The sequence below is a fragment of the Manis javanica genome, chromosome 13 (genome assembly GCF_040802235.1).
Source record: "Manis javanica isolate MJ-LG chromosome 13, MJ_LKY, whole genome shotgun sequence".
Lineage (NCBI taxonomy): Eukaryota > Metazoa > Chordata > Mammalia > Pholidota > Manidae > Manis > Manis javanica.
The window spans coordinates 42039454-42064092 of record NC_133168.1 but is presented as its reverse complement, the minus strand read 5'-3'; the positions used below and the strand labels follow the sequence as shown (position 1 = coordinate 42064092).

At 36.1% G+C, this 24639-nt stretch overlaps 1 long non-coding RNA gene across 1 annotated transcript in view; it reads right to left on the bottom strand.

Moving 5' to 3' along the window:
* Window positions 1–218: 218 nt before the first annotated feature.
* Window positions 219–24639, bottom strand: part of LOC140845840 (uncharacterized) — a 47806-nt gene continuing 23385 nt past the window's right edge. Inside the window, exon 3 of the long non-coding RNA XR_012124745.1 lies at window positions 219–922. This is a non-coding gene — a long non-coding RNA (uncharacterized lncRNA). The remainder of the gene's footprint in view (window positions 923–24639) is intronic.

The window sequence follows — 24639 nt, the reverse complement described above, 5'->3', positions numbered from 1 at the left end:
GCAGTGTATTGTTCTTCAGAAGACATTCTATATAACAGTGTGTCCTGCTTCTCTATGTGATATCCTTGGTAAAGGAAGGCTGGCTGAACATAGCTTAATCTTTATTACTTTCATTATGTCTCCTAATTTCTTTATTTTTAAAATAAATAGAATCTATTATCCCCATGCAAGGAGGGAGGGAGTAAGTGGAAACTAAAATAATTAAGTAAGAGATTTTAACGTAATTCAGTATGTGATTTATTTCATTATCTTGGAATGACATTCCTCTAAAACTGGTGACCTAACTAATACAAGACAATTACATATTTTCTTTCTTTCAAACACAATAACATAGTGGTTAATTAATTAGGCTGTAGAGCCAGGGTGCCTTGGATTAAATCCACTAGCTATATGATCTTGAGAGAGATGTTTAACTCCTGTAGGGGAGGAAAATTTTTCATTTCTTCTTTGCTAGGTTCTTTGGCTGGTCTCATAATTAAATTGACATAAAACAGCTCAACAGGAGAAAACAAATTTAATTTCATATGTACAGGAGCTCATAAAAATATGAGACTTAAACATGTGAATTAAACAGTCAGCTTTTATACATTCTAGACTAAAAATAAATAAATTGTGAAGAATTGATGAGACAAAGAAGTTTGGGCATGAGGAAGTGAACTAATGAAGAGGTAATAAGGTTTGCTTATATATCCTGAATTCACCTCTGGCAAAGATGACTTCTATCCTCTCAGTGCAGAAGGGGTACTGTTCGCATGGAGAATTTACTTCCTGCTTTCGGAGGACAGAGGAAGATCAGAGTATCCTTCCGGCACTGGATATTTCTTGAGTAACTTTAATTCAAAATGACCAATATGCCACAGTGACATATTTTGGGGTGAACTGTCCTGAACCCCATCACTTCTCTGTGCTTCAGATTCCTCATCTGGAAAATGTAAGGATAAAACAAATATAAAAAACATTACTATCTGGTATTATTGAAAAATATATGTAAAACACTTACAGCAGCCCACATACAGTAATTAAGTAAGTCAGTGCCTGACCTAGGACACTGAGGCCACCAGTGTCCAGTCCAAAGAGACCTCACAGGGTAGCCAATGTCTTGGTCAGCCTGCATCACAGTTCATCTTCCTCCTCTCCCAGTTATCTCCCTCCCCCATCCTTTCATAATCTTGATCCCTAATAAACTGTTTGAAACCCAAACTCCATCTCAGCATCAGAAGATAATCAAATGTTTCCAGAGAACCCAACATGCACCATCAGCTCACCAGAAAACTCTCAGAAGTTTCCTATAGACATTTTCCCACATACTCCTCATTGATGTAGTTCATGGTCGAAGTGAAAGCTTGATTTTCATATTGTCCCAACATAATTTTAAATCAACTCATACTTTTGGTCTAAATTTATGGAATTATACCATCTCCTATTTCAAATTTTAACTTATATGCATCTTCAGTTTTCTAAGAAACAATGTCTAATTGTTTATTATAAACAAATATATGTAGATAATTTTTTTAATGTACTTAGAATATATGTAGAAACATTTTTTTAAGAGTACAAGGAAATTTAAAATAACCAATAATCATTGTCACATTAGAATCAAACTATAGGTCTGATTTGTAAGTCACTGTTCTCATTTATCATAACAGGAACATAGTCTTATATTATGCATCCATGTAAGTTGTGATCCAATATGCCTTTATGAGTAATAATAATTGCTAACATATATCAGGAGCTTATGTGCTGAGTACTACTCTAAGGTCTTTTCACACATGTCTCATTTTTCATATACAATAAATCTATGAGAAAAACTATCATTTCTCCATTTAGTGATGAGGGAAGTGATGCTCTGAGAAAAGTCACTTGCCAAAAGTCACACAGTGTGTTAGTGGCAAAACTGGAATTTGTGCCTAGCCACATGACTCAAAGTCCATGTTCTCTTAAGCCTAGAAACAACCCCCTTTTTTCTGCTTACAGCACTTATATCTAACATTGTCAGGTGAAGGAATAGTCTAAAATCTAGAACCCCTCAAACATCTTTACTTTCATATTTTCTGTCATACCTAAAGCTCTGCTTTTAGGCACCAGAGGATACAGAGAGGCATAAGAAGGTCTCCATCTTGAAAGTAATCTTGTTCACCATGTAAGAACTTGTTCATTATGCTTTAGAAGATTGGAGACTGTTGAAAATTAGGCTTGGTGTTGATTAATGATTGTGCATTGAGTCCCCTATACAGAATTTTATTGTTGTTAACAACCATTTGATCAATAAATATGAGAGATGCCCTCTCAAAAAAAAAAAGAATTCAAAAACAAAAACAAAGTCAAACCACAGACGTCTGACCAATACGCTGACCTGTGAACAGATGTCAGATTAAAGAGAGCTTCTAAACTGTATTATATAAAGGGCTCCAGAAATTGGTAAGAAAACAGCAAACACTCTAATAACTGGCAGAGAATGTGAGCAGGCAATTTATAAAAAAGGAACTCCTATATGAAAAGATGTTCATTCCTCTTAACAAATAAATGAATTTCAATAAGAAGATACCATATTTTGTCTCTTACTTTGGTAAATATTAAGGAAAGCATGAACCTTGGTTCTTAGCAAAGCTGTGAGAATATAACTTATTCATTTTAATTTACAGTTTAAAAGACACAAAGCCTTTCATCCATTTAGAAGCGCATCCAGTAGGCACAGTAAAAGGACAGCTAACACAAGAACGTTCATTACAATATTGTAAAGCCCTTTATATAATCCAGTTTAGAACACAAAACAAAACCTGAAAGCCCACTGATAGAAGAATGTTTGAATATATTGCGGCCAATCATGAGCATGGAATATTTTGTAACTATTAAAATAAAAAAAATGAGTTAAAAAAAAGTAATCTAGTAGGAAAGAAAGATAAGAATAACTGACCTGAATATATGAGAGTAATATTAGTGTTATCATTGGGTTCAGCAAATTGCAGTTTGAGAAAAAGGGAAAATTCCAATTGGAGCTTCAGGGAGGAGGATTACAATTCAAGAATTACTAGGCTATGAAATCAGCATAGCTTTCCAGACTGTGGTAAGCATAGCACCTAAACATACAGGGCAAGCTTGAAGATGATGGTAAAACCTACCAAGATGCTACATATTTATTTTATTTAATGAACTGATTCCTTCCTGAACATTTACATGAATTATGAATTTTAATAAACTAAATTACATTTAAAAGTACTGGGACACTAACTAAATGAAATCATTTAACCTTAAGTAAAGCTAGGGATTCCTTTGTAGAGTGTAAATGATACCATTTCTTTTTTAAAAATATGCTTAATCAGTCAACCTTTGGATTTTAAAGCAACAGCATCTATCCTTTCTTGCTTTATGCAATATTTGATGAGTCTGCTTCTACTTTTTATTTTTGTAGCATTTTCTTTTTTCTTTTTTTATCACAGTTGATTGTATTTCTCAAGTATTCTTTTCTAGGTCTGTGAATACTGCATAATAACAAAATACACAAAAAAAGAAATATCCTCCCAAATGATTTAAGATCAAATTTATTTTTCTGTAATTTGAATTATAGATAATGCCAAAGAAAGAATCAGGGAACATTTTTAAATAACTCCTAATTACTAACAGATGAAAATTTATTGGCTAAGTTTAGTCATGGAATTTAGGCAGCTGATTTTGTTGGAAATACTATTACTTGCTTATATAGGTCGATACACCCCCTTTTTCTAAACTGGCCCATCCAATGCTTCACTGTTCACATTGTTAGTTTCCACATTTCCACATATACATATTATTGGCTGAAAGTATGAAGCAGTGTAATTATCTGACTAATAATACCGAGTTCTCAACCTTTAAAACCTCATGCTTTAAAAGATACTGATATTGTATCTTTGACAGGTATTACCCAAATTTGTGAAACCATCGTCTTTGCTTTTTTTTTTATGTCTTTGAAACTGATGAAACATCAGGGCAACATCTGGAGAAGATAGGTCCTCTCACCCTAGAAGATACTGATCTTTGAGTTTGTTACACCCTTGATGGCCTATGGATAGAAATCTATAGAGATAATCAATACCACAAAACTGAGGACCTAAGTAAAATATTTGGCAAATTGATATCAAGGTTATACCTGCGTAACTGGGATTTTCTGAAAAAGTCTGGGCTTGGTATTGGCTGATGCTAAGTAGTACAGATTTTTAATACCCCTACATATTAGCTCACATTATTAGGAGACACAAAAAAAGTCACAAAGCAATAGTACACATGTGAACATTTTCAATAATCAGGAGAGGAGCAGACATATTCAATTTATTCAGAGACTCAAGAAACATAAAAACCAAGGTAATTTGTTATAGTCACCTGCAGAATATGGATGTTTATCTTTTTGCTTGGTGTAATAACCAATTAGATGAGCTATATAGGAGCAGAGTCAGGTTTGGTAAGGTCTTAAAATTTATAATATTTGGGGGACCCTCATCTTATTTAAAAAACTAATTTTGAAAAATCATTAATCTCAAAGAAATGTTGAAGAAGAACAAAGCTGTGGATATCATACTCCCTTATATCAAACAATACTATAAAGGTACAAGAACAGATACACAAATCATTGCAACAGAACAGAGAGCCCATAAATAAACTCACACCTATATGGTCAATTAATATATGACAAAGGAAGCAAGAATATACAATGAAGAAAAGACAGCCTTTTCAATAAATGGTGTTGGAAAAACTGGACAGCTATATGTAAAGGAATGAAACCATATCTGTCTTCCGCTATATACAAAAATACTTCAAAATGGTTCAAAGACCTAAATATAAGACATGAAACCATAAAGCTCCTAGAAGAAACATATGCAGTAAAATTTTGAACATCATCACTGGTAATTTTTTTCTGAATATGTCTCCCCTGGCAAGGGAAACAGAAGCAAAAATAAACAAGTGGGGTTACCTCAAACTAAAAACTTTCTGCACAGCAAAGGAAACCATCAACAAAACAAAAAGGCAACTTACTATATGGGAGAATGTATTTGTAAATGATATATACAATATGGGATTAATATCCAAAATATTTAAAGAATTCATATAACTCAACACCAAAAACACAAATAATCTGATTTTAAAATGGACATAGGACATTAAAAGACATTTTTCCAAAGATATAAAGATGTCCAACAGACACATGAAAAGATGGGCATCATCAATAATTATCAGGGAAATGCAGATTAAACCAATGCACACCAGTCAAAACAGCAAATATAAACAGCAGATAAAAAAAGATATGGTAAAAAGGCAACCTGTACCTTACTGGTAGGATTGTAATGTGGTGGAACCACTATAGAAGACCATATAGAGGTGCCTCAAAAAACTAAAAAAGAAATACCATAGGATCCAGCAATTGCACTTCAAGGAATTTACCTGAAGAAAACAAAATCACTAACTTGATACATGCATTCCTATGTTTAAAGTGGCATAATTTACAATAATCAAAATATGGAAGCAACCTAAATGTCCATTAATAGATAAATAGATAGAAAAGATGTGGTACATATATATAATGGAATATTACTCAGCCATAAAAATAATGAAATATTGCCATTTGTGAGAATATGTATAGACCTGGGGGTATCATGTTAAGTGAAATAAGTCAAACAGAGGAAAGACAAGTACTATACTATTTCACTTATATGTGGAATTTAAAAAGCAAAGCAAATGAATAAACAAACAAAACAGAAATAGATTCATAGACACAGAGAACAGACTGATGGTTGCCATGGGGAAGGGGATGAAGGGATGGGTGAAATAGGTGAAGAGAAAAAGTAAGTGAGAATATTTGATATCTTAATCTGGATGATGGTTACATGAGTGAATATACATGAGAAAATTCATCAAGCTATACACTAAGATTTCTGCATTTTATTGTATGTACCCCAGTATAAAAATAATTTAAAAATTTTAAAAGTTTAAATTACTAATAAGAAATTGTGTTAAAAATGATTCATGCAAGTAAAGGATCCTGACACTAAAGTTTCAAAAGCTTAACAGAAACTTTACTTCTGATGCCAAAAGAGCATGAACATATTTGGGGAAACTCCATTATCATCTTCAACTTATTAGCTAGGATGAATAACTCCCAGACAAGATGGCAACGTGATTTAAAAAAGAAAACTTGAGGAACAAAGGGAGATTGGGTGACAGTGAGAAAGAGCTTCTTATAAGATTTATTCATAATGGTGTGCTGGAATCAGCTCATACAGGCGCATGGGAGCCAGTTGTTATGTTTTCAGGAATTTTGTGGCTGGGTTATGTCATATTGGTAGCTTGAAATCTGCCTTGGTGGCAATATTTATAACATGAAAATTGGCAAATGCTATGATTCAGGGCTTCTTCTTCCCTTGGAGCTCGTTGTTAATTTCAGTACATCACTGAGTTTATAGAAACCCAGAATTCGTGAAGTTGGTATGTGGAAATCATGACAAGAAATTGGGAAAATAAAACTACCACTAGTCTGTTACACAATTAGGAATCCCATTCCAGGGAAGCCTTTTCCAGAAACTTGAAAAAAGAGAGGCAAGAATAGAAGTACACAAATTGAGCACTTTCCTCCCATTTAAGATCCATCATCAATTTGGGTGATTGTCCATATAGATGATCATCCAGCCTCTTAGTTCCTATAGGTCTTAGTTCCTCAAGCCAGGAACCTTCAATTCTTCTCCTCTTTTATGACAACATTTTTGGCCTTCTAATTGGCTATAAGTTTTCCATCTCTGAAATCCATATTTTAAATACCCAAGACTCTAAACACAACTTCATTTATTCACTCTTTCAACAAATATTGATTTCACATTTACTATATACCAGGCATTATTATAGATATGAGAGATAATGTGAAGAACAAGAACTATGCAGACAATAAAAAATGAATGAACAGTTAATAAGATAACTTCTGATAGTGATACATACTAATATGGAAAAGTAGAAGGGTAAAGTGGCAGATAATAATCATGTTCAGGGAGGGAGGCTATTTTACCTAGCTTGGTTTAGGCAAAGCCTCTTTGAGGGTTCACATCAACTGGGATCAAAGAAATAGAAATGAGAAGAGGGAAAAGCTATCTAAGTAGAGTGAACAGAGTGTGAAAGTGCCCTGAATTGGAAATATCTTGTCTGTTTCAAGAAGAAAAATGTAAAAAGTTAGTGTAGAATAGAGAAACAGAGAAAGAAGGGGAGGTAATTGTACCTGATGAGGGTAGAAAATAAAGCAGAAATGTATAAGATAAGATAATTTTTTTCTGGATTTTATTCTAAATACGATAAAAGCTTTTGTGGAATGTTAAACTGGAAAACAACACCATGTTTTTTTATTTTTTAATTACTCTGTTTTCTGAAATTTGTACCAAAGAGACATAAGAGTAGAATCAGGAGAACAATGAGAAGATTCTTTATAAATGTCCAGGCAGATATAAGTGTGTCTGGATCTGTGGTGCAGGTCATGAAGAAGGAGGGAAATAGGTGGATGGATATTTTAGTACTGCAGCTAAAGACATGCCAAGATTTGCTCTTGGATTGCATATTGATATAAAAGAAAGGATTCAAAAATGGGTCTCAATTTTTTTGTGAATGATTGGGTGAATAGAGGTGCTTTATTTTGAGATGTGAAAAATTAGAAGTAAGAGTAAATTGAGAAGGGGGGATAAAAGATGATGGAGTAGGAAAGCAAGGCTAAACCTTCCTCCCACATACACACCAAGGAAGCAACTACAGTAAATACAGCTAAACCTGAAAAGCTGAAGACTGCAGAACAGACCACCTACATATGGTGAAGAAGAGACAACCACACAGAGAAGAGTAAATTGGCAGAACCACCACCCAGTGGGACCCCAGCCTTTCATCAATTCCATCCCACAGACAGGAGGAAGAATTGAGCAGGGAGAAGACAGGCACTCAGGAACTCTTCACACCTGGGTCTAGAGATCTGCTCAGAGAACCTGAGTCCATATTGCATTGGGTACTGGTTATGAGTGGGTCTGGACACAAGAGACAGTTGTAACACTCTTACAGGCTGAGACTCCAGCTGCTTGTGGAGGACAGGCACCCTCTGCCAGTTTCACTGAGACCCAGGACAGATAGTTTGAGGGATTTGCCAGTAGCAGAAGAGGTGCCAGAGGGATGAGGATTAGATAGAGCTCTCTCTGCAGAGGAAAGGGCAGGTGGATGATACTTCCCCAGCCCTCCCTCAGCCTGACAAGTCAGGCACTCTTGGGAGCTCCAGATTTTCCATCTCCCTCACTGGTGGCTCAGCCCTGAGACACTTCTCTGTGCACCACCTGCATGCCAGCCCACTTTGCCCATCAGCAACAGACTTGACTGCCTGGCAAGCAGAAGGAGGCTTTTCCAGCATTCTAAACTCTGTCTAAACTCAATTACAGAGGCATTTGCAGGGATCCACTCTGAGCACTCCTTCCTGCTGGTGGGAGACCAAGCTCTGGTGGCTGGAACCACAGTGCCACACACCTGGGTGACTCACTGCTCTGTGTCTGCCAGCTTACCATAATGAGCTGTCCCAAGAGCTGCAGATTTCTCTACCAACTCCATTAACCCAGCAACTCCACTATTGCTGCAGGGCAGGCAGAGGGTGTCCCTGTCCACCATGATCCCAGCAAAAGCCCCTGCTCTGATCACAGAGGGCTGCCTGAGGCAAACTGCCTTCCATAGTGGACTGAGATAGACCACTGCTGTCAGACAGACAGAAAGGTGACTCCTTGGGTTGTCTACTACCAACAACTGGGACTCCACTGCAAAGGAGAACCAGGCACCAGAGAAGAAAGAATCTTAAACTTCTGAGCACCACAGGATCCTTCTTCATAAATCCATTACTCTCTAGATTGGGAAACATAGCAGATCCAACTAAAATGAAGGAAGAAAAACAGAAACCCTGACAAAATGAGGAGGCAGAGGAATATGTTCCAAACAAAACAACCAGATAAGACAAAAGAAAGAGGAATAAATGAAACAGAGACTATCAATCTTATTGATGAAAATTTCAAAGTAAAAATCATAAATATGCTCACACACCTGCAGAAAACTATTGAAGATCTCAAGGACTTCAACAGACAGAAAAGCTCAAAAAAATAAAAAACACACCAAGAGCTGAAGAATATAGTACTTGAATTGAAAAATACAATGGAAGGAATGAATAATAGATTGCTGCAAGTAAAGGAGACAATCAAATGAGATGAAAATTAGAGAACAGGAACGCAATGAAATTAATGAACAAAGAGAAAAAAATAATCCCTAGAAATGAAAGGAAGAGTGGTATGACTCCAAATGAAACAATATTCACATGATAAGGGTAATAGAAGGAGAAGAGGGAGACAAAGAGATACAAAGCCTCTTTGAGGAAATAGTTGTTGAAAACGTTCCCAGTCTGGGGAAGGAAATAGACTCAGGTCATGGAAGCACAGAGAGTCCTAACAAAAGGAACCCCAGGAAGAAAACACCAATACATATAATAATTAAAATGACAAAGATTAGGGAAAAAGAAAGAGTATAGTAAGCAGCCAGAAAGAGAAAAAGATTACTTATAAGGGAAATGCCATCAGGCTATCAGCAGACTTCTTAGCAGAAACTTTACAGGCCTGAAGGGAGTGAAATGAAATATTTAATGTATTGAAACAGAAGGACCTTCAAACAAGAATCCACTACCCAGCAATATTATTATTCAAATTTGAAGGAGATAAACATTTCCTAATTAAATGAAGGCTGAAGGAATTTAGAACCACTAAATCTGCATTATAGGACATATCAAAGGGATTGCTGTAGATGAAATGTTCTTAAACATTTAGTTTTCACTAGTGCAAACAAACCCACAGTAAAGGTAATAGACCAATTACTTGCCATGCAAGTTTTAAGAAACTAAACAAAAGTAATGAAACTAACTTTACACAAAATCAGTCCAGGGTTATACAAAAAATGCAGATTATGACATCTAAATAAAGTATGGAGAAGGAAGAAGAAGAAACAAGAGGTACTTTTAGATTGTATTTGAAATAGAGCAATCACCACCTTAGTGTAGAGAGTTATATAGTTAGGAAGATACCCTTGAACCTTATAATAACCACAAACCTAAAGCCTATGGTATATACACAAAATATTATAAAAGAGAAATCTAATCACAACACTAAGGAAAACCATCAAGTAGTAAGAGAAGGGATTAAGAAAGGAAGAAAGGAACAGAGAGAACCTATAAAAGGAAGCAGAAAAAAATGAATAAAAATGCAATAAGTACATGCCTATCAATAATTACCTTAAAGTTAAATGGACTGAATGCACCAGTAAAAAGACATAGAGTGGCAGAATGGATCAAGAAACAAGACTCATCTATATGCTGCCTACAAGAGACTCATTTCAGACCCAAAGATATACACAAACAAAAAGTGAAAGGGATGGAGAAAAATATTTCATGCAAATAAGGGAGTAAAAAACAGGAGTAGCAGTATTTATGTCATACAGAATAAATTTCAAAATAAATAAAGTAACAACAGACAAAGAGGAACATTACATAAAGGGGTCAGCCCAATAAAAGGATATAACTATTAAAAATATCTACACTCTACATAGGAGTACCTAAATATGTGAAACAAATTCTAACAGAGTTAAGAAGGATGTAGACTACAACTCAGTCATAATAGAAGACTTTAATATACCACCCACATCAATAGACAGATAATCCAGATAGAAAATAAATAAGGAAACAGAGGCACTTAACAATACCTTAGATCAGATAGACTTAACAGATATGTACAGAACATTCTACCCAAAAGCAGAAGGATACACATTTTTCTCAGGTGTACATGGAATATTCTCCAGAAGAGATCACCTGATAGGCCACAAAAGGAGCCTCAATAAATTAAAAAAAGATTGAAAATGTATCAAACAACTTCTCAGTCCACAATGGTTAAACTAGAAATAAATACACAAATAAAACAAAAAAGACTTACAAACATATGGAAGCTACACAACATGCTTCTAAATAGTCAATGGATGAGTAAACAAATTAAAACAGAAATCAAGCAATATATGGAGAAAAATGAATACAACAGTCCAAAATTTGTGGGAAGCAGCAAAAGTGGTTCTAAGAGGGAAGTATATAATAATATAGTCCTCCCTCAAGGATCAAGAACAATCCTAAATAGTCTAAATTAAAGAAACTAGGAAAGGAAGAACAAATGAGATCCAAAGTTAATAGAAGGAGGGATATAATAAACATCAGAGCAAAAATAAAATAGAGAATAAAACAATAGAAAATATCAATAAACTAAGAACTGGTTCTTTGAGAAAATAAACAAAATAGATAAAACCTTATTGAGACTTATCAAAAAAAGAGTACACAAAAATCAGAAATAAAAAAAGGAATAATCACAATGGATAGCAGAGAAATATAATGAGTTACTAGAGAGCTCTATGAAAAATTACATGCCAGTAAATTGGAAAACCTAGAAACAATGGGAAAATTCCTAGAAAAATTCAATTTTCCAAGGTTGACTCAATAAGAAACAGAAATTCTGAACAGACCAGTTACCAGCAATGAAATTGAACTGGTAATCAAAAAACTGCCAATAAATAAAATTCCAGAATCAGATGGCTTTACAGCTGAATTCTACCAAACAGTTAAAGAAGAGCTAATACCCATCCTTTTTAAAGTACTCCAAAACATAGAAGAGGAGGAAATACTTTTAAAGATATTCTATGAGGCGAAGATCTCACTAATAAGAAAACTAGACAAACACACTACAAAAAAAGAAAATTTTAGAGCAATATCCCTGATGAACATAGATGCAAAAAGCCTCAATAAAATATTCGCAAACCAAATTAAAAAATACATCAAAAGGAACATCCATCACGACACATAGGATTTAATCCAGGGATGCATGTATAAAATAATATTCATAAATCAATCAAAATCATACACCACATTAACAAAGAAAGGATAAAAATCACATGATCATCTCAATAGATTCTGAAAAAGCATTTGACAAAATTCAGCATCCATTCATGATAAAACTCTCAAAAAAATGGGTATAGTGGGTATGTACCTGAACATAATAAAGGCCATATATGATAAACTCACAGCTAACACCACAAGCAATAGTAAAAAGCTGGAAGCTTTTCCCCTAAAATCAGAAACAAGATAAGGATGTCCACTCACCACTTTTATCCAACATACTATTGGATGTCCTAGTCACAGCAGTCAGACAAGAAAAAAAGATAAAATGTGTACAAATTGGTAAGGAAGTAGTAAAATTGTCACTATTTTCAGATGATGTGATATTATACATAGAAAACCCGAAAGACTCTACCAAAAAACTGTTAGAACTAATAACTGGATTCAGCAATGTGGAAGGATACAAAACTAATACAGACATCTGCTGCATTCCTATATAGTAACAATGAACTAGCAGAAAGAGAAATCAGGAAAGCAATTCCATTTACAAGTTCATTAGGAAGAATAAAATACCTAGGAATAAACCTAACCAAGAAGGTGAAAGACCTACAGTCTGATAACTATAGGACCCTCATGGGAAAAATTAACAAAGACAAAAATAAATGGAAATCTATACAATACTGCTTGACAGGAAGAATTAATATTGTCAAAATGGCCATCCTTTCAAAGCAATTTACAGATTCAATGCAATCCCTATAAAAAATATCAAGGTATTTTTCAATGAACTAGAGTAAATAATCCTAAAATTTATATGGAATCACAAAAGACCCCAAATCCCCAAAGCAATACTGAGAAAGAAGAATAAAGTTGGGGGAATTATGTTCCATGACTCCAAGCTATATTACAAAACTACAATAATCAAAACAATACAGTACTGGCACAAGAACAGACCCATAGATCAATGGAACAGAATAGCGAACCCAGAAATAAACCCATATATGGTCAATTAATATATGATAAAGGAGCCATGGATATACAAAGGAAAAAAGAAAGTCTCTTCAAGAACTGGTGTTGGGAAAACTGGACAGCTACATGGAAGAGAATGAAACTGTTCAACTCCATACACAAAAGTAAACTTCAAACAGCAACATTCTTCAATGAACTGGAATAAATAATTCAAAAATTCATATGGAAACACCAAAGACCCCGAATAGCCAAAGCAATCCTGAAAAAGAAGAATAAAGTAGGGGGGATCTCACTCCCCAACTTCAAGCTCTACTATAAAGCCATAGTAATCAAGACAATTTGGTACTGGCACAAGAACAGAGCCACAGACCAATGGAACAGACTAGAGAATCCAGACATTAACCAAGATATATATGGTCAATTAATATTTGATAAAGGAGCCATGGACATACAATGGCAAAATGACAGTCTCTTCAACAGATGGTGCTGGCAAAACTGGACAGCTACATGTAGGAGAATGAAACTGGACCATTGTCTAACCCCATATACAAAAGTAAATTCAAAATGGATCAAAGACCTGAATGTAAGTCATGAAACCATTAAACTCTTAGAAAAAAACATAGGCAAAAACCTCTTAGACATAAACATGAGTGACTTCTTCTTGAACTTATCTCCCCGGGCAAGGAAAACAATAGCAAAAATGAACAAGTGGGACTATATTAAGCTGAAAACCTTCTGTACAGCAAAAGACACCATCAATAGAACAAAAAGGAACCCTACAGTATGGGAGAATATATTTGTAAATGACAGATCCGATAAAGGTTTGACATCCAGAATATATAAAGAACTCACACGCCTCAACAAACAAAAAACAAATAACTCAATTAAAAAATGGGCAGAGGAACTGAAAAAAGAAATACAGATGACCAACAGACACATGAAAAGATGCTCCACATTGCTAATTATCAGAGAAATGCAAATTAAAACTACAATGAGGTATCACCTCACACCAGTAAGGATGGCTGCCATCCAAAAGACAAACAACAACAAATGTTGGCGAGGCTGTGGAGAAAGGGGAACCCTCCTACACTGCTGGTGGGAATGTAAATTAGTTCAACCATTGTGGAAAGCAGAATGAAGGTACATCAAAACGTTCAAAACAGACTTATCATTTGACCCAGGAATTCCACTCCTAGGAATTTACCCTAAGAATGCAGCAATCAAGTTTGAGAAAGACAGATGTACCCCTATGTTTATCACTGCACTATTTACAATAGCCAAGAATTGGAAGCAACCTAAATGTCCATCGGTAGATGAATGGATAAAGAAGATGTGGTACATATACACAATGGAATACTACTCAGCCATAAGAAAAGGGCAAATCCTACCATTTGAAGCAACATGGATGGAGCTGGAGGGTATTATGCTCAGTGAAATAAGCCAAGCAGAGAAAGAGAAATACCAAATGATTTCACTCATCTGAGGAGTATAAGAACAAAGGAAAAACTGAAGGAACAAAACAGCAGCAGAATCACAGAACTCAAGAATGGACTAACAGGGACCAAAGGGAAAGGGACTTGGGAGGATGGGTGGGTAGGGAAGGATAAGGGGTGGGGAGAAGAAGAGGGGTATGAAGATTAGCATGCATGGGGGAGGGTGGGAGAAAGGGGAGGGCTGTACAACACAGAAAAGACAAGTAGTGATTCTACAACATTTTGCTATGCTGATGGATAGTAACTGTAAAGGGGTTTATAGGGGGGACCGGGTTATACAGAGGATCAAAGCCTAAGTTGGCTACCCCGAAAATGAACTAAGATATGATATGAAAAAGAACTTCCAACATCAGCACTCTCTGGAAGACTCATGCCAGAAGATGATCATCAAAAAAACCCAACAAAGATCCACGCGCTGCTACAGGTGTAGATGCACTCATCCCACTGGTTCCTGGACTTGCCATGGGAATGAAGAAGGAGATATCTAAGTTGGCCTGTGCATACAGTAAAACAACAAATTTGACTGGATCTACACTGTTGGAACTCAACCAAGAATTAGGAGAAGTGCAAATTGTAGCACTCCAAAATCTTACAGCTACAGACTATTTACTGCTAAAAGAACATATGGGATGTGAACAGTCCCCAGGAATGGGCTGTTTTAATTTGTCTGATTTCTCTCAGATTGTTCAAGTTCAGTTGGACAATACCCACCGTGTCATAGATAAGTTTTCACAAATGCCTAAGGTGCCTAACTGGTTTTCTTGGTTTCACTGGAGATGGCTGGTAATTATAGGTATGCTTTGGTTATGTAACTGTACTCCTATTATGTTAATATGTGTGTGCAATTTAATTAGTAGTTTAAAACCTATACATGCTTATGTTACTCTACAAGAAGATATGTCAAAGAAATAATCAATCTTCCCATGTTTTCTTCTGCCTGCTACTTCTATAGCTTTTCTTCTTCCTTCCTAATTACAACCCCTAAATAGAATTCGTGCCTCATATCGAATTTACCATGTATCACAATTCTTCCAAGTGGTAAAGATACCTCAAGACAAATGCTGGGCATAGAAGCCACAGGGCATAAATATGCAAAGAAGTAAAAAACTAACCTTTTCAAACAATAAGGCTTCTCACTCACTTACCAACTTTATATTTCCCTGTATGGCCCCGGAAGATGACTGGTTAGCCAGAGACAGGTAAGATTCCTCAAGGGAGGAACAACCTAAGACAGGCACAGTTGCAGGGGAGCCATCAGGTTAGAAATTGGGGATCAACAGAGGTGAGGCTTAGAACCTCACCCCCCCTGTTCTGAGAGAAATCTTCTGCATCTGTGGATGTTTTATTGCCCTTGTCTAGCTTGGATTAACACATAGTCTACAGGCACACACCTGATCATCTACATTTGCTCTTTTACAGCACTAAACTATGTTTTCTACCTTTATCTTGCATCTACCTACCACTTCAGCATTTTATTAAAAATAATAATAATAAAGAGAGAAATGTGGTATCCACATAAAATCAAGTATAAAAATCAAACGAATATTCATATTTGGACTGATTGTTTATAGTTCATAATGCATGATCAAAACCGAAAGTTTCTGTGATGAATACCCTTGTACTCTTCACCATGTAAGAACTTATTCACTATGTAAGAATTCGTTCACCATGTAAGAACTTGTTCGTTATGCTTCAGAAGATTGGAGACTGACAAAAATTAGGCTTGGGGTGGATTAATGATTGTGCATTGAGCATTGACTCCCCTATACCGAATTTTATTGTTGTTAACAACCATTTGATCAATAAATAAGAGAGATGCCCTCACAAAAAAAAAAAAAGTACACACTTCCAATTGTAAAATAAATAAGTAACCGGGATGTATAGCATAAGGAATATAGTCAAAATATTGTAACAACTTGGTATGGTGATAGCTGGTACCTAGAATTATCATGTATATAAATGTTGAATCACTGTGTTGTACACCTGAAACTAATGTGATACTGTGTGTCAACAACAACAAAGAAATTATAAGGGCAACTGGCATGGCATGGGCAATCCCTTTCATTCTGGAACTAAGCCGCTCCTCTTGATAAATGAACACTAACTACAACGCTTTTTCAGAGCAAAGAAACAATCAAAAGAATGAAAACACAACCTATGGGACAGGAGAACATATTTGCAAACCATATATCTGATTAGGAGTTAGTTTCCAAATATATTCCAAATACAACTCAATAAGAAAAAAAAGGTTTGATGAGAAATTTCTCAAAAAAGACATACAAATGGCCAGCAGGTATATGAAAAGATGGTCAACGTCATTATCAGCGACACGCAAAACAATACTAGAACTATCATATGATCCAGTAATACCATTTCTAGTTATACATCCAAAAGAATGGAAATCAAGGTCTCAAAGAGGCATTAACATGTCCATGTGCACTGCAGCTTATTTACAACAGCTGAGCTATGGAAGCAATCCAAGTGTCCATCAACAGTGAAGAGATGAAGAATATGTGCTATATGCACACAGTGGAATATTATTTGGCCTTAAAGAAAAAGAAAATCTTGCCATTTGTGACAACATGATGAGTCTAGAGGACCTGGTGCTAAGTGAAATAAATCAGTCACAGGACAAATAGTATATAATTCTATCTGCATGAGGTGTCTGAGATAGTCAAACTCACAGAAGCAGAGAATACAACAGTGGTTGCAGGGGGCTGAGGGGTGGAGGAAATGGGCAATTATTGTTTAATAGTATAAAGTTTCAGTTACGGAAAATGCAAAAGTCCTACAGATCTGCTGTACAACATAGTGCCCACAGTTATCAACACGCCACTGTGCATTTCAGAATTCGTGAAAGGGGTAGATCTCATGTTAAATGTTCCTTACACAACGGCCAGAATGGAAACAAGAACAAGGCTCTCGAGGAAACTTCAGGTGTTGATATTTCTGTTATTTCATTGTGGTGATGGGATCACATATATCCAAACTCCAATTGTACACATTAATTGGGTACAGTTCTTTGTATATCAATTTATTTAAATAAATTTGTTCAACAACTAAATAAAACATAATGAAATAAAAAAAAAAAGTAAACTTCAATTGGACTAAATACCTAAATATAAGCCATGAAACTATAAAACTCTAAGAAGAAAACAGACAAAAATCTCTTGAACATAAGCATAAGCAACTTTTTTCTGGATACAACTCCTCAGACAAGGGAAACAAAATTAAAAATGTACAAGTGGGACTACATCAAACTAAAAAGCTTCTGTACAGCAAAGAACACCATTAGTAGAACAAAAAGGTCACCTACAGCATGGGAGAACATATTTGTAAACAACATATCTGACTAGGGGTTAACATCCAAAATACATAGAGAACTCATATGACTGAACACCAAAAAACAGAAACCTGATTAAATAATGGGTGGAAGACCTGGACAGACGTTTCTCCAAAGAAGAAATACAGATGGCTAGCAGGCATATAAAAAGGTGCTCCACATAGCTAATCATCAGAGAAATGCAAATCAAAGCCACAGTGAGATATTACCTCACTCCCATCAGAATGGCCATTATCCAAAAGAAAAGAAATAAAAAGTGTTGGTGAGGATGTGGAGGAAAGGTGGTGGGAATGTAAATTGGTGCAGCCACTGTGTAAAGCAGTTTAGAGATTCCTCAAAGAACTAAAATTAGAAATACCATATGACCCAGTAATTTAAGTTCTAGGAATTTACCTGAAGAAAACAAAATCCCTAATTAGAAAAGATATGTACCCCTATGTTTATTGCCACATTACTTAAAATAGCCAAGATATGGAAGCAACCAAAGTGTCTGTCAATAGACAAATGGATAAAGAAGACATGGTAGTATACATGATGGAATATTATTCAGCCATTAAAAAAAATCCTGCCATTTCAACAACATGGATGGACATAGAGGGTTATTCTAAGTGAAATAAGCCAGTCAGAGAAAGACAATTACCATTATGATTACACTTATTTGTAGAGCATAAAAACAAAGCAAAACAAAATGAACAAAATAGCAATAGACTAGACCCTGAGAAGTGACTGGTGCTTACCATGGGAGAGAGACTGGGTGAGTGGGCAGGGAGTTTGAGGGGGATAAAGAGGCACAAAAATTCTCAGTCATGTCATAATATAATTGGTCATGGGGATAGTAGTACGGCATGGAGAATATCATCAATGTTCTGTAACATCTTCCTATTTTGACAGTAACTGTACCAATGTGGTTGAAGATTTAATGATATGGGTAACTATTGAACCACTGTGTTGAATACTTGAAACTAAAAATAAGATTGTATATCAATGATACTTCAAGAAAAAGTAATTAAAAAATGAATAGCAGAAATGATAAAAATAAGTTTCCAATCATAATATAAATTGGTCATGGGGATTGTAGCACAGAGTGGAGAATATAGCCAATGATTCTGTAACATCTTCCTATATTGACAGATAGTATCTGTGCTAGTGGTGATGAGGATTGAATAATATGGGGAACTGTTGAATCACTGTATTGTGTATTTGAAACCAATATAAGATTGTGTATCAATGATACTTCAATTACAAATTAAGAGTAAAATGAGGAAATCATTTTTAAAAAGTAAATTGAGGGTACCATTTTGGGTATGCTGAATTTCAGCTATTCCTTTCAAATGGAGGTAGATGTCCAGAAAGCAGTTGACATTATGAGACAGGAGTTTAGCTAATCAATAACAAGCAATCACTCTGTGTCCAAAACTGATCAAGGAATGGCTGAAGAAACTAGGATTTTTAATTTGTGGGAGTAGAGCATGAAATGTGAATGATTGCCAATAATAAAATTGGTAGACTTGCTATGACTCTCCAAAAGGCAGACTCCAGAACAGTGATGGAACTTTGTGCACAGATTGATTATGGTTTAGTGTAGAACTTTCCAATAGTTAAAACTTTTCATTTATGGCAAGGATTTGAATTAATCTTAAATTTAGGGTTAATCACAAAGAGGTAATTAACTTTCATTAGACTCACACACAGACTCTGGGACAGGATCATGCATTAGTAGAGGGAGATCAAAATCTTTTTGGAAATCTCTGCCTCTAAAATTCTGAGGGTTTTTTAGAGCAGAGACATGAAGGAAAACAATTAACTTCTACTCTTCACCAAGTATGTGCCAAACATAGTTAGGCAGTGTTAATGTTTAGTGACAAGTAATTCTTGCATCAACTCTTCAACGTAAGATTGTTCCTGTATATTACAGAGTGACTATATGTGAAACAATTGACAAATAAATAAAAATCAAAATGACTATAAGTTTTCATGCTACTAGCTCTGGACTGGAGAATGGGAATTGATCCTAGGACCAGATGTATTTCCTAGTATCTTCATCAGGGTGTGACATCAGGATCACCCACTCAAAGGAGATTCTAATCTTCAAGTTTGACTCCTACCCAGACATCATAAGGGGAAATGTTACCCTTCATGTCCACTGGGCTCCTGCAGTGGGAATATAGAGTGATGTGTCTTCTGTCTTCCACTAGAATGTGTGCTTGCTACAGGGAAGCAGAAACAGAGCTAAACATATCCTACGCAATAATGTAAACTCTGCAACGACTCTGTCAGCTCATGATCAGATATAATAATTCTCATCCTTTAGGAAAGAGCAAGCAAGGGTAAGAAAGCCAGTTAATGTTCATCTCATGGAGATACCCTCACAGAAACATGGGAATGATTGTCTCTGAATATATTGGGATTTCAGATTTCTGTACTTTCTTATTTACATATATTGTTTGACCATATTGTCATGAACATGCATTTTTACTAAAAGAGTAATGTGTATACCTTATATCTGTCTTTCAAAACTTCTTGTGTTTTTTCAATAGAATATCTGTTTTGTCCCTATTTTACATAGCTGCTATGCAATGCCAATATTTGTGATTTAAAACTTAATTCAACAATCACCTAAATACAACATCCCCTCCCCTGCCTAAATAATAATAACTAATATACACTTTGATTTCATGTTTATTTTTCTTTCTTCCGTATTAGAGACTGACAGCTTCTTGAGGGACTTGGCCTCCATCTTGTATTCCCAGATAGTGCTACTGCATAGTAGCTGCTCAATATATTTTCACAGAAGTGAATTAAATATTATTTCCTAGCCAGATTTCAGTGAGTTTGTGTTCTCAGTGTTCTCATCCTAATCTCACAGGGTTTTAATCCCAATGGCATGATTGATATGATATCGAATGGCTTTCGTTTAACTTCAGTTTGGAGAAAGGCAGCATCCCAAACATTCTGAAAGCCAGTACATGGCTACTGGCCCAGAACACAGCTTGCCTTCTGATGAAACTTTACCAATACTTTTCCTTCCTAGTATTTGTCTTATAAACAATGCTGCTTTCAAGACAGAACTCTCTGCTCTCTGAAAGTACAGAGGCAATTGGCATTCCCCTCTGTGTTGGTGTATTTTTAATAAGACCATTGCAGTATGTTTTTCTACACTAAAAAAAAACAATCATCCATGAGGCTGTTTCACATTCTCTTCTTAGCTGAGTGGTGCACTTTTTTAACACTTTAATAAAATTTTATTTGGCCACTTAAAAAAAAAGGGTTGAAAAGCACTTGCAGTTGGCTTGCCTTTTCTGGTAGAACATGTTTTTGAGGGAGGCAGTATGCCCAGTAATTATCCCAGACTCCTGGTCACATTTCTCAGTAGCCCCATTCTAACACCTTTTGGTCTGATTTAAATAAAGCAAGTCACTTGAGCCCTCTGAGCCTCAGTTCCCTTCTTTGTAGGATGAGCCCATTTCATAGCATTATGATGGGATTAAATATTAAGTATTTTAAAGAGTGATTGGGACAATAAAGTCAGGTCAATGATCACTAGAAAATAGTCACTAGTCATTAGCTATTATTAATATTACTTAGAAAATGTGATTGACTTAATTTACTGTAGTTCAAAAGGATAGGTTTAAAAATATGCCCATAAAACCCATTTTGAACTCCTTATTTCTTCTCTGCTTAAAGTGAAAAAGAAACGTAATACAAATTAACAACAGAAAATATGCTTACATGAAATAGATTTTATCTCTGCTCTTCACTGAGAATGAGCCCTGTAGCTAATAAGATCTGGCGTTCTTTTCAGACTGTTTGTTGAAAGTCTTGTGCTGTCAATGTCATGGCATAAAGAGGTGTCACCTACTGTCAATGTCAGGATCTGAGAACTACTTTAAAAGTCAATCTTAGAAATCAACATAGAGTCCAACCTTTGTGTTACAACTGGAAATAGTTGAGCCATCAGAAATTCACTGAGGAAAGAAGTGCGGCCAATGTGCCCTGAAAGATTATTTTCAACCATAGCTAAAAACAAACACCCCACCTGAATGATTTCCCATAGCTTATGCTCTTCCTTAGTCTTCTCCCCTTATTTTCTGCATCATGACCCCATAGGGCCTTGTATAGTACAAAACATTTGAAAGAAGACTGGAAAATAGTGTTTGCTCTCTCACCTCCCAATTTTCTCTGAAATAACCCTAACCAGGTTTGTGCTGTCACCTCACACCTGAAACTGTTTTTGTAAAAGTCCCCAACAACCTCCAGCACAACATAAAGTTATCAGCTTCCTGTCCTCATCTTACTCAACCTATGCGAGCTGTCAGCTATGCTGATAGTTGCCTCTCTTTTGTGACATACTTTTCATCTCTTGGCCTTCAGAACAGTGTTCTCCTGGATTTCCCCCCACTTCAGTGACCTCTCCTTCTCAGTCGCCTTTACAGGCTCCTCTTTCTCCAAGAGACTCTAAATGTTGGTGTCCATGCTTTAGTCTTCAGCCTAATCCTAATTTTATTTTCTACCTGAGCAGTTTCATCCCTCAAATGGGTGTAAATGTCACCCATACACCAATAATTCTCAAATTCATTTCTTTAGCTGTGATGGTTTTAAAATATGTCCACAACTGTTTTGTTGCACCATCTACCAAAGATGAAATATAATTTCCCTTCCTTTGAATATAAGCCATCCTTAGTGACTCACTTCTAATGAATAAAAGAGGTAAAAGTTAGGCTGTGGGATTCCTGAGACTAGGTTAGGAAAGGTGATACAGCCCCACCCTGGTTCTCTTTCTTTCTTAAAATGTGCACCCTTTGAACCCAGCCTCCAGGCTTAGAGAAAGTCAAGCAGCCACATGTGTAGGAGTTCAGGCTCAGCCCTGGCAGATGGCCAGTGAGTATTCTCATCAACCGTCAGATGTGATAAGTGATGCCTTAGATGATTTCAGCCTGCAGCCTTCCAGCTGCCCCAGCTGATGCCAGATCATCAAGCCTTGCTGAGGTTGCAGGTCTGAAACAGAATTCACATTGCTCTTCTAAGCCACTAAGCACTCGGGGTTTTATTACTCAGCAACAGATAACCAGAGCATTCTCTAGACTGTCCCTTTGAACTCTAGAATATTTCTGCTCAATATTTCCCCTTCACTGTATTATAGATAATTCAATTTCTTGTGGCAAAAAGGAACCCATGATTTCCGCCACAACACTGACTGCTCCCTCTCCCTCCTTCTCTTAGTCAGAGGCCCCATGAGTCAGTGTTTTGCTCAGGCAAAAACCTGGGAATCATCCTTAGGTAAGGCCTTTTTCTCACAATACACCTAATCTATCCACAATTCTTGCAGTAACTACCCTCAGAATATATCCCTATCATGGCCATTTCTAATGCCTCCCTCATCACCTCATATAATCACCATCACCATCTTAGAATGTCTGGAGTAGTACAGTACCTTCTGAAGTACTTCCCATGTTTACCTCAAGACACAGTCTATTCCCTGGACGTGTCCTCTGCCAACATGCTTGAATGGCTTCCCGTAACTCTTACCACAGAATGCAGGTCCTTACTGTGGCCTACAAGGTCACACGTGAATGGCCCAACTTTATCTCCTACCACTTGTTCACTTGGTTCATTTGCTCCTGTGACATTGGACTTTTGCTTTCTCTGGAACCGACTTCCCTCATTCCTGTTTCTGACTGGCTGGTTTTTGTCTGTCAGGAAGGCTCTTCCCCCTCAAACATGTGACTTACTCTTTCAAGACGTTCATGTCTCAGGTCACACATCATCTCAACAGGCCTTCCTCTATACGTTAAGTCATCCATTGGCCTATTACTCTCTACCCTTACAATTTTGCTCTCTTTAATGCACATTCCTGAAATCGTTTTTATTTGTTTACTGTTGACTCTCCCAGATGAGAATTTAGGTTTCCTGTGCTCAGGACTTTGACCTTTCTTTACATTACTGTAGTCCTCAGTACCAAGAAGAATGTCTGCCACAGCTATGAGCAGTCTATATATCTGACAAATAAACTTTATCCAAAAAAAGTAGTTCAATCAATTAATACAGAATGCTTGATTAGATCAGTTTGGGTTAAAAATACGTAAAGCTTTTTATTGATATCTTAGCTATTTCCATCAAGAAAACTTGCTCTCTCTATGTTGAGGCTTTCTTTGCTGAACTGTTTTGACTCTGGTTTATTTTGAGATAGTTTCTATGATGTTACATAAGAACTGTGGATGTAAATTAATAATTGGAACATTAAAATATGAACACAGCATCAATACTGAACTGAACCTTAGCCTTGGAGTTATTTACATATTCATATGTAAATTTTTCTTGCTTTAGCACTGTATGGTTTCCTGTTTGGATATTGTCAAGAACTCTGAGGGAATCTGAGGTTTACCCTACTCCCAAGCTACAAGTTAGCCTGCCTCAGAATGATGGATGCAGGCAGAAGGGAGGAGTGAGACAAAAGACAGTTTATTACTTACAGCAATATTAGCAGCCAGAATATCAGTATGTTTTTGAACCGGTTTCCTGAGCCTCAATCACAGAGGCCAATACAACAAAGGCCAGGTAGCACCTGCACATGCAGTAGGTTGTATTACAGGAGAGAAATCCCAAGTTTAAGAGATCTTGGACTGTAAACAAATTTGCCCAATCTTGCCTAAGAGAGAGACATTATCTTTATTAAACTACACAGGAAATAGAATTGCTCTCTTCTCCAGAGGGGGACACTATCTCTGTCTTCCAAAGCTATTTGCTTTCCAACAACTTTGAAAGGACAAACCAGAAAAAGGCTGTCATTGTATCTGCTCAGAAAACATGTAGAAATGTAAGACACTTGCAGAATTGTCTCCTTTAATGAACTGAAGAGTTGTGTTCCCTTAAAATCATATGTTAAAGCCCTAACACCCAATGTGTTC